At 35.0% G+C, this 12,377-nt stretch overlaps 1 protein-coding gene across 3 annotated transcripts in view; it reads right to left on the minus strand.

Moving 5' to 3' along the window:
- The window catches only part of LOC127963926 (PDZ and LIM domain protein 2-like), a 60,119-nt gene that overhangs the window by 47,222 nt on the left and 520 nt on the right, over positions 1 to 12,377 (minus strand). Inside the window, exon 1 of one of the 3 annotated variants that reach the window (XM_052564024.1) lies at positions 8,816 to 8,967. The exons of the other annotated variants lie outside the window; for them this stretch is intronic. The gene's annotated coding sequence lies outside the window, so the exon portion shown is untranslated. Of the gene's footprint in view, positions 1 to 8,815; positions 8,968 to 12,377 lie in introns of those variants that run through there. 3 annotated transcript variants of the gene reach the window in all.

The following is a 12,377-nucleotide window of genomic DNA, read 5'->3' on the forward strand; positions in this document are numbered from 1 at the left end:
ATTTAGAAGCTGAAAAGCTCCAGTCATCATTCATTGCAACCGCATGGAAAAGAGCGACAGGTACATTATTCAACAGGAGATGCAAATGCATTGGCTACCAGTGGGAGCGCAGACAGTGATCTGCGGCCTGAATCAATTATATATGTGCTTAAATGATAACAGACTTTTATCTTTTATCTTTTTGGGGGGTGTACTGTATTTTTTAAAGATACAGAAGACACAAGTGAAGCCTTGGTCTGCAGCAGTCTTGTACAAGATCCCACTAAGAAACTGATGAACTATTTACGTGACAGTTAAAACATGCCTGGACTCTCTGGTGGAAACTTCAAAAACAAAAACTGTTCGCGTGCAGGATCAAGTGGCGTATGAGAACCGGCTTAGATGTCAGTCAGCACATGGGCTCTGGCTCTGGTATGTGATCTGTGATGATTTTTATAGCGACTGTAAATATCTCAGCTTAGAAATACGATGTAAAACTACTGTTTTGGGGTGTGGACAGTTTGCTTTCCCTTCGTTACTGAACTGTGTTTTACAGCCTTTATCTGTCCCTGTCGGTCTGCTTACCCTGATTTGACCTTTGATAGTTTCAATGTACTTATGCAACAATGAAGGGAAAAAGCCACTGTTTACACCCAATCAAAAGACTCATTTTCAGAGCTATTTTCAGTCACAAACTACACAATCTTTTTATTGAAAAAACTATTTATTATTTTATATTTAATATTTAATTATTCAAGCTTATTTCTTATTATAACATTTAGACTATATTTCCCATTAAAAGCTAACCCAATAGCAAACAATTTTATAACATTGATACTGTAGATATAACGTTTAGCAAATATCACTAAATATTATTTTTTCATTGTTTTGCCTAATTTGAATTTCATCTAAACTCATTTTGGTTCATTTAAAAACAAAATTAGACAAAATATTATTTTAATAAATAAATGTACATTATAAAGCTATGCTTAAAAAGAATTGTAATATTAATTAATTCCAATATAAATACTTTTTTCATACCGTTTATAACACTGTTATATTCATGCGGTTAATTATTACGTTATGCTTAAATTGATTTGTACAGTATGTATTTATTATAATGTAATTTTAAATTTAGATGAAATGGTATGAGAATTTTTATATCAGTCATGAAAATATTTTATCATATTAATATCCTTAAATCGAATAGTACTTGGTCACAATCTGAAAGACAGTATAACTACTTCCTGAAACATTTGAAAAACACCTCACTTGCATTTTTACTCCCTCTCACATGCAAATCATTCATGACTAAAAATAGCACAAATACAAACATTTTAGCATAATCTTAGCATAACCAGCTGACACCATTCACTCAGCCTTACTGCACATACAGAACCAACTGTGTTTTTATAAAAGGCTGCATGGCTGATACACCCCTGATAATGATGTAATTAAAGAAAGAATTTAAGAAATCTGCCCCTTGTAAAGACTGTAGATAGGTCAGCGTCTGTGTCACGCTGTCCTGAATTTGCGATCAACAAGAGAAAGTGTGTGAAAGCCTGAAATTGGCTCCATACACGGGACAAACATAAACCCGCACGCTCTCATGTCTCTCCTACCCAGCGTGACCCAGCAGTTGTGGCTACGGATGTCGCTGCATTCTTGGTTTGAGTTTGAGTCCGAGGGAATGCAAATCTATCCCACCATTAGGTCTCCAGGCAATTAGCAGCCTTAACGATGCCTCTGTTCAGGATCTCTCTTAATTACTGCGGCCTCTAGAGACTTTGGCTGCTCTGCACTGTTGTTGAGTTTTTTATGTAATCACAGAGGAGGCGGCAGCCACATTTCCGTCCCCTCTGAAACTCAATTAATCCAACATGTTAGCGAGGATCCCGGCTGCTCTCATTAGCATCAGCCGAACAGAAAAGAACTACTAGATTCACACAGAATCACTGCACTTCAGTGTCTTTTGCTCTGAATGAAGGAGAAATTCTGCTGAATATGATCTGAATATTGATCTGAATATGGTAATTAAGCACTAAAAAATGTGAGTCAATGTCGTTAAATGACTTGTTCCATTTTGTTACTTGATAAAACCAATCCATTAGGATGGTATATTCATAGTGAATCAGCACAGCTGTATATTATGTGTTTTAGGACCGTTGGAATGCTGTTTTAACCAATCAGATTCCAGAACAGAAGCTATCAATTTCAGTTATATCTTAACTGCACTTCACTATGGAATTTTAATAACTAAATAAACAAGCAGAGAAAAGAAAACATTTCGGAAGAAATTAATACTTTTATTATGCAAGGGTGGATTCAATTGATTAAAAGTGATAATTAAGATATTTAAGGCAGCATTACCATTTTAACATTAATAATAATGTAATTTTTTTTAGCAGCAAATCAGCAGATCAGAATGATTTCTGAAGGATCATGTGACACTGAAGACTGAAGTAATGATGCTGAAAATACAGATCTGCATCACAGGACTAAATTACATTTTAAAATATATTAAAAGAGAATACTTTTGTTTTACTGCAATAATATTTAAATTAACAATATTATTGTTTTTACTGCATTTTTGGTCAACCTTTGTGTAAATGTTATTCTTTTTTTTTTAAATCCTACAGATTACAAATTTCTAAACCACTGTGCATTTCTGAGCTGACCCAACATCATCAAAAAATATAGTATGTAAACAAAGAAATGCAGAACAGTAGGTAATCAAATTTTATATTTAAAAATCAAATGTATACAATAGAGGTTGTTTCAAAGCAGATTTACAGTATTAAACGGAAATGTTCTGCCAGCTTTTACCAAATGGCATGCAAACCAATCTTAACTGGACAAGACAGTCATTTTAATTAATCAACAGGACAAGATTTAAGCACTAACCCACAACAAACAATAATAATATGAACATGGTTCTGAATTTTTTTTTTTTTATATATATATAAAGCAAGGGAAGGAAAGGCAGGGAGGGTCTGCATAAAAATAGACATTGTTCAACTGACTGGAAAAGTTAAAGTATTTGCATCTCAAAAATAAAAGGCAGGTTTGGGGGAGCCCATGTTTCCATGTTGACATTTGTTGGCGTTTGCCACCATTAGCTCAAGTTTCTTTTGCTTCAGCGTAGGGGAAACTTAAGGAGATGTTAGAACGGAAAACTGGCAAACCGGTCAACATGGTTTTACACATTTAGATACATAATAATGGCTATGCAATGCTAACTGCACAGTAACACTGGATAAGCTGATCTTCTTGGTGTTCTTATGAACCAATTGAAAGGAATCTGTGTCCGCTCGGGGGGATTGTTTCCTAACAACACACCTGACATGCAGCTATTAGCTTTTGGTTTCGGTCAGCATCAGTCCATGACACAGCTCACAGGTTAGAGCCATCAGGGACTGGTATTACTGGTTTAAACTGGACAACTTTCCCCTCATGTTGCATGTTTTCACAGTGAACAGTCTCAGGACATTATTTAAAATGAGGCATAGTGTTGATATAATACAAGAACAAATCAAAATACCTCAGAACTGTAAGAATGGCATGTAAACGATTACAGGAACTAGATTCTGATGAAAAGCCAGTAATCCAGGATCTGAATGGAACGGGTGTTGAATCAGTGATGCACTGGAATAAGTTCTAGAATGAATATGAAAATTCAAATGAAAACCTAAACTAGAGCTGCATTATTCTGGATAAAAAAAAATACATAAAAACTGTTTCAGTCATTGCAAAAAGTCAATGTAAGCAAAGTTAAAGTTTATAAAAAATATTTAGCTTTCACCATTTTAAGGTAGTCAGGCCTACTTAAAGAATAATCGTAACATAACAGACATTTGGTTGTTATCAGATCTGTTACTGCTACTCTTTTCATCCCATTTTGCTTTTCATACTAAAGTTAAATTGCATTTTGACCTAAATTGCAATGGTTGTAATTTTAGTGCCGCCCTAAATCAAATTTATTCTCAAGCCCCAACCAACTATCAACCAATGTCCCCATTTTACACTCATATACCCAAAATATTCTGAGTAAGAATTGGCCAGGGCTGAGAGACTGTCAAAAAACATTTGCATAGTACAACCGTTTCACATCCAAGTGAGGGTGTGAGAGAGAGAACGCATAAAACTGCCTTTTTCGTATGGTACATTGGCACTCAGTTTAAATTTGAGAAGGTCAGAGGATTTCTGAGAAAAGCCTACAGAGCCAGTGAAACCTGACATGCCAAACGTAAGGTTTTAGCACCTATCACTACAAAGTAAGTTTCAGGATAGTGAAAAGGTACACACTTTTCACACTGAAAGCAAAAGAGAAGCGTGTGTGTTTTACATAAATGAAAGGATTTAAAGTCTATTTAATAATACGTTTGGCCTTTTGCATTCTGAATTTCTCATTCAGAGTAATTAAAGCTGTCGACAAACACAGGATGAAGGAATAATAATGTAGGCTAACTGAATTAAAAACATACTAAATTGAATCAGTTAACTGATTTGAATCAAACTTTGTACAGAAAACAATCAATCAAATTTTAATCAAATTGTGTGCAGAATAATTTGTTTAGTTTTTTTGTTGTTTTTTTTGCATTTGTCATTTAGCAGATTAGAGCTGGGCAATATAGTTTACATTTTGTGATGATATAATCAAACAGCTGAGATTTGCTATATATCACTTTACATAAATTTTCAACCTACATAGATTTTCAACCTACTTATGTATTTATTTAATTATATACACATGCATTTATCTTTGCATTGCATTGCATTAATGAGAAACGGATGCAAAATGTTGTTCATTTTGCATAACTGTCATGAAAATTATGCCACAAAGCCTAGTTATCTTTTTTATGCTATTTTTCCTCTACATTTTGTGATATAATGAGACTCCAACAGGTTTTTGATCAATTCTGAGAGATTTGTCAAGCTGAACAATATTTTAGCTTAATCGACAGACCTACTCCTGTTTGTAGTACAATATTGCCCTGAATGTAAAGTAGCTCTATCAAGCTTTTTCATTCTTTCCAACACTGGCACCAATCATTCTTTTCAGATGCTTCTCTGAGATGCTTACAGAAAACCCATTCTGTTTCCTTCAGCGTAAAAAACTGAGTGACCAGACAGTAAGGTCAGCCAGGAAGCTATCTGACTGAAATAGCATGCTAATGAGGATACTGAAACCCTAGATATTCACTGCAAGCAAGTGCTCTGAGAAATGTCAGAACGTCTGGTTGTGCAGTAATTACTGTTCCTGCAGCCACTCAAATATCTCCACAGCCTATAGAAATCAGAAAGCATTCCAGGTTCAAACTGAAGGATCTTCTCCTGTTTTGCATAAAGTGTCACTTCTCACCTCATGCTATTAACAAAAAGATTTCCCAAATCAAAACACATCCAGTTTAAACAAGTAGGTTAAGTTACTCTTGTGTTTAGTCGAGGCGAATGCAGTGCATTCTTTATGTGTTTACCTTGAGGTAAAATTGAATAATTATTTTATTTTCACACAGTAAACACCTTGAGTGACTCATCATGGGCTAAAAAGCTGGGAAACTATGCGAATTCCAGTGTTCAGAATCAGATCTGTGGGAAAGTTATTATATCGGAAGCAGTTACAAAGCAGCTTTGAATATAGCGAAGGTTTTAGTATTTGTGTGCCTGTGTGAGTCTATATTCCTAAACTTGCTGGTGTTGTTTTGGGTTAGATCTAAACAAATCTGATGGAAGATGTGAATGAAGAATTTCTGGTACAACAATACTACATGACATGATCAAAACATGATGTGGCCTGGAATATTAGCATACACTCACACACACCTCAAAGTCATCCAACAGCTCTAAAATAGCCAGGATTTTTCCATCTCTCAGTTTTCCTGAAGTACGGAGGAATCGAGTATTATGCACACAGATTCATTTCACCCATGTACATACTTGACTCTAGCCTTTATACTAACTTGGTTTATTTTATGGGCTCTGAGAGCAGTTTCCATGAATTTTGGCCTTTAACGGAGAAAAAAAATCAGACCATCTCAGGAAGTGGACAGTTTCTTATTCTAGTAGGCTAATACTGGAAAATACTGACGATAAAAAATAAAAAAAACTCACTGCTGTAACATGATAATTTAAGAACTTTTTTTTTATATTAATTGTTTTTCAATCAAATGTTTTTAATTACAAACCTGCTTCTCAGTCCAATTTCAGCAGTTAAATTCAGGATTAATTCAGAATTTAGCATAATAAGGGAGTCTTCGAGTAGGGCATAGCTATGAAACAATAAAAAGATAATTATCACAATGTAATTCTTTGAAACGATAACAATAAAAAGAGCTTGATTAATGTTCAATATGATTTTGTGCCATTTTCATTCTACAAATTGTCATCATTTACACCATGGTACTGTGGCAGAAATGTGTGATATTTACACTGAACAAAATTATAAAACGCACTTTTGTTTTTGCCCCCATTTTTAATGAGGTGAACTCAAATATCTAAGACTTTTCCTATGTACACAAAAAGCCTATTTCTATCAAATCTAGTTCACAAATCTGTCTAAATCTGTTTTAGTGAGCACTTCTCCTTTGCCGAGATAATCGATCCCCCTCAAACAGGTGTGGCATATCAAGATGCAGATTAGACAGCATGATTATTGCACAGGTGTGTCTTAGGCTGGGCACAATAAAAGGCCACTCTAAAATGTGGTTTTATCACACAGCACAATGTCACAGACGTCACAAGTTTTGAGGGAGCGCTCAATTGGCATGCTGACTGCAGGAATGACCACCAGAGCTGTTGCCCATGAATTGAATGTTCATTTCTCTACCATAAGCTGTCTCCAAAGATGTTTCAGAGAATTTGGTACATAGAATTTTTATTTGATTTTAATTGATTTTTAATTGATTTTAACTGGGGTTATGAAAGTGAAAAGTGAAAGTCGTGACATTTGTAGGTCACATAAATTTTATTTTTCAGGTTTTAAGTGAAACTTGTAGAAACCAGAGGTTTTAAAATATTTACAATTTATTGAGATAACTATCGACTGATATTATTGCGATAACGTTTTTGGCCACATCATCAGCCAGCCATAGTCTTTAGTAATATCAGTCTTTGCTATGGCAGTGAAATTGGTATTAAAAACTGTGAAATGTTTTGACAACTGAAACCGCACATTCCCCTCCCAACACCATGACTCATATGTGACTTTAAAATCAAACTCAAAAAGACAATCAGAGGCTTTTATCCAAATCTATCTGACTTAAGGTACACCACACTTCAGTTCATGAACATTGGCATTGCTATTGCTATGCAATTTTTCATGCAATTTTGTCAGTAAAGGCGCTCCTGTGATTAATAGTATCCAGCACGTGCATTCAGATCAGGGTTGCCAGGTTTTCAAAACAAAACTTATATACTTAGATATGCTACTAATCACAGGGGCGCCTCTACCGACGAAATGCACATGAAAATCGCATTCAATTTTTTGCACAAACCCTAGCCACATATAATGTGACCAGGGTGTGTTCTGAGTTTAAAATCACGCTACAGACTTAGAAAAGATTTAGTACCAAATATTACAATTACAAGGATTCAAAGTATGAGCCGTAAAGTAATAACTCAATACACTGAGTCTATAGTGTAGCTGCACACCCCAAACCTACCGAACATACAGTGCTTTTTCTCCCATGATCCACTCCCATGAGTGAGCTTAACAGTGTCACACCTTCCCAACACACACCCAGACAGCACAGCACCACACTCACGCCAAAGCTACACAACACCTCCCCGTTCTGGTTAAAACACGCTAGAATAAAAACATTCCCCACATTCTTATCACATTCAATGATAGGGAGTCAACACTGATACCTTCCATCCCACAACATCAAACTACACGCAGTACAACCAGAAGAAAGTAACACAAAGGGTGCTGGGTGGAGATGAACAATAGAAGACATGAGCTCAGTCTGAATAATGGACAATGTGTTGGTATTTGAAAATTTCACCGAATGATTCATTACAATTCTGCATTCCAGTGGCGGCTAATTGCTGTTAGTTTTCGATATTTGGTATTTATATCTTTATGACGCTAGTTACATAAGACGTTTCACTCCTCAGGTATTATGTTTGATATGTTTTGCTGTCATAGAAACAGATATTATGATCATGACTCAAGAGCAGGAGGTATTCACAAGCTCTACGTTCTGACAAGTATGATACGTTCTTACCCACGGGCCACAAAAAGCTTAGGAAAAAAAAGGACAATTATTAGTTAATAAGCTCCTGTGGTGGTCTTTTGGTTTACAAGCCATAGCATAATGTGGACCTGTCACGACAGCAACATTTTAGTAAAATTTCTTGATTTTCAAATGGAACAGAAAAATACATTGGATGCATAAAATGCCGGAACATTTCATTTAAATTTTAAATTGCATTATGTTAAATGTACTTTGATTCACATATATGTAACTTGGTTTAAGTTAAATGTTCAATTTAAACCAAAGACTCAATTGCACTAAAAATAACATTTGAAATTAAACTTAATTCAAATTAAAAGAAGTTAAATTATCAATTTAAATCAAATATTAAACAATACAAATAAACGAAGTAAAATTTTAAATGTTGAAACAAAATGAAAATGAATTAAAATTAAAGATTAAATTTAAATCAAATTGCATTAAAAGGTTACATATAAAATTATGTTTAAATCAAATTAAAATGACATTAAAAATTACCTTTTAAATCAAGTAAAAAGTTTAAATCAAATTTACATTTTATTTTAATGTTTAATATGTAGGGTTATCAATTAAAACCTCTTAGAAAAATGTTACGAGCTCACCACAACACCGATGAAGTTTCAATCCAGAGCCAGTGTGCAGGCTTCTATACTGAGCTTTCCAGACACGGTTATAGAAACAGGACTGCACTTTTCTATATTTGCAAACACAGCCATGAATTCAGAAGTGACTCATCTGAACTGACTCAACAGCAATGATAAGCAGTGGTTAAACACTGTCGTGACTTTTTGCAAAGGAAGTGGTTAGAGAAGACCCAGTTTTTGGTAAAGTATGGCTGCAACTGGGCATACGTTTTAGGCCTCAATTACAGAAAACATGGAGTAGATTTTGCCCTGAACAGAGAAACTGTGGTGCAGACAGACATATGCCATCATTACAACTACCATACTATCCTGTTTACAGCCTTTAAATAAGAACACAGACAGCCTTCAACTGCTACAAAACAGAGAGAGAGCACACAGGAAATGTGGTAAGAGACAGAAATCCAGCAACAAGATACCACATTGTGCGCACAAACAACTGAAAGAAACACAACCACTCTACATCATCCATCATTCAGTGAGAGAATGCATCTTTATGTAGGACACACTATATGCTGCCCTTATATGGAGACGGTTAGGGCGTGTAATATGCTAATAACCCATTTTAAAGATGCAGTCACACCTAACTTCACAGTTAAGTTAAAATGCAAATGCAAAGAAGTGTCTCACCTTCGAAAGTTCAAGTCTGATGCACTTGCAAATACAGCAAGATGATGCTCAGTCAATGAGAGTATTTACCTCTTTGACCTGTTTGTTTAAAGGGAAAGTAGATGGTATTTTTTCACATTTGGAATTTATTATTTGTGATTATATAAAATGTAAATCCTACAGACTGTTGCCAAATTCTTTGAAAGCTTCATGCATACGTGTGAATGCACTTTTGTATCATCCAGATTATTTAACTTCAGAACAAAACGTATGTCCGTGACCTCCTGTGGACTCTTTCGCCTGAGAACTATTTCTGCAGATAAAAGAAAAGATGTCCACACAATTATGAATTGAGAGAGACACTCAGTCTCTTTCATCATCAACAGCTGACGACAGATCATATCAGAGCAGGCAGTTTCCTGTGCATTTGAGCATGTGGTGCAAATTCTTGCTAAACCAAAGAGAGACTAGAATCTTTGCACATGCTGAAAGAGTCCAAAAACAGTGGTTTTCGAAGCAGAAACTCTAGTTTGGTGCCCACTATGAAATAACGGCATTGAATTGTTGCTTTGTATGGGATGTTATTTTGTGGTTCAGTTGACTATCAAAACCAGAAATGGTACTGCACTACTTGCCTTGGTGGTCTCTGTACGCGGCTGATTTATTGTACCGCTGACATGGTTTTAGTGCAGAGACATGCGCAATTATAAGACATGTCTGTGGATGTTATGTCTTCCACAGTCGATTAGCACTCTGGGCCGATCTGAATAGAGAGAGGAGGAGTCTCAGGAGATGTTTACACGATACGGTTTTCAACTAAAATGCATTTTGGCAGTTTATTTACACTGTAATGTCTTTTTGGGGGACTGAAAATGCAACTTTTTGAAAATCGGTCGTGTGTTCATCCACTAAAATGTAAACCACAAAAAAAATTATTTTGCATAAATAGTGCAGGTATATGCATATTATGTGTTTGCACAGTATTTCTTTACAAAGTGACAATTGCCAACTACAGGCCTGGCATGAATAATACAGCGTTTTAAGCCATTTCCCCAGATCTGTGTAGACAGATTTTATTTTCAACGTTGTAATCTGTACACGAAAAACATTAAGTAAAAACTTTTCTGTTTTTAGCACATCAGTGACATCTAAACATACCATAAATGGATCAGAAGGTAAGTCTAAGACAGGCTCAACAAATCAAATGTATATAAATAAAATGAATTCTTGTGTCATTTTCTTTTCTTTTTTTATTTATTTACTATTATTTAATTTTTTGTAAATAGGTTGTAAATAAAGTTCATTTTACAAGAAAAAAATATTTTAGTTTTTGAAACTTGCTCAATGGTAATTTCTGGGTAAAAACATCCTCTACACAAGAGTTTTTGTGTAAAATTTTCTCTGTAGTCTTAATTTTATTTTGCACTAACCAGTGTTAGTGTTATTTTAGTATTATTTATGTTCTCATATATTTTTTATTGATATTTTGAATTAGCTTGTTTTTATATTTACATTTTATTTTTATTTTTTTTATATTACTATCAATGTTTGGTTTTCAGATTTCAAGTTTTATTTCCCATTAGTAATATTAGTGCTTTAACACTTATGCTTTTTCAGTTTGTTGCCAAAGCGACATTTCTAACATAATTATTTTTTTCTATCAAATTATCATCGTCATCATTTAGTTTTTTTCCATTTCTATTTATTTCAGCTTTATTTCAAAAAAAAAAAAAAAAAGTTTCAAGTTTGACAACCCCGCTATTGTTAAGAATTTGTTAATATTTGCTTATTCACACTATTGTTTACAGTGCCAATAAATATAACAAAAAAAAAGCATAACAAAAACAAAACATGAATGATAAGTATGTGTGTTTAGGAGTGATGGATGCTGGGTAAAGCAGAGTAACTGTGTGTGAGAAGCCAAAATCGAGAGATGAGAAGAATTGCACAGGTGGAGACAATAGAGAGGCACAAAAGCTCTCTCGATGGGTTTGGTCAATGCATAGACACGCGAGGACAGAAACACGTCTGGCTTTTTCCCATCAATTCAAAAGTACTGCTCAGTCATCATTCACATTCAGTGCCCAGCCTCAAAACTGTGTTCTGCTCACTCTAAACCAACAGAGAGCTCTGCTACAGCAAAAGTACAGGAGCAACTGGTGATTTTTAATGTGACATCTGTTAAGTCAGACATTTCTTCCTTTCTGAGGCTGGCCGTGTGGGTTTGGACCGTGTTGACGCCTGGATCTGTAACTTTTCACATTATTCTGCATAACCGAATCCAAAACGTTCCAGTCTCTCCCAGAGCAAAACCCCAACCAGCATACAAGAAAATCCATTGAATACCCTCAAAATATCAAAAACAACTGCGTGCATGCACTTATGAATCACAGTCTATTTATTACAGACAACTATCCAGCAGAAGTATGCATCTTAAAACCAAGTGATCTGCCCTTCCTAGGCAATGTTTTTGAGCATCATCATAAGCACACAAAATCAAGTGTCTCCAGTTACTGAATCTCTAAATGTACATTACACTGTATTCTGGTCTGTCTTCATCTGGTCTCTTACCCATTCAGATTTTATTCTAACGTAGTATGTTTTAAAACATCTCGTTATATTCTGAACACATTTTTAAAGTGTAAGTGTGTCCCAAGGTTGCCCACTCTCTATTAGGACCTCCACCTCCAACACGTTTAACTCTTTTAGCCCTTTCAAAGAAAGAAAGAAAGAAAGAAAGAAAGAAAGAAAGAAAGAAAGAAAGAAAGAAAGAAAAGAGGAGCTTTGATTGATGGAGAACTACAGACTCACTACTCCTCTGAATCAAGCTGCAGTGTCACAGCTGTTGTGTTGATTCCAATGACACATTAGATCCTTTTCATCACTGAAACATTCCGTTTTTCTCTAATTTCTG

This window comes from Carassius gibelio, chromosome B8 (assembly GCF_023724105.1).
Source record: "Carassius gibelio isolate Cgi1373 ecotype wild population from Czech Republic chromosome B8, carGib1.2-hapl.c, whole genome shotgun sequence".
Lineage (NCBI taxonomy): Eukaryota > Metazoa > Chordata > Actinopteri > Cypriniformes > Cyprinidae > Carassius > Carassius gibelio.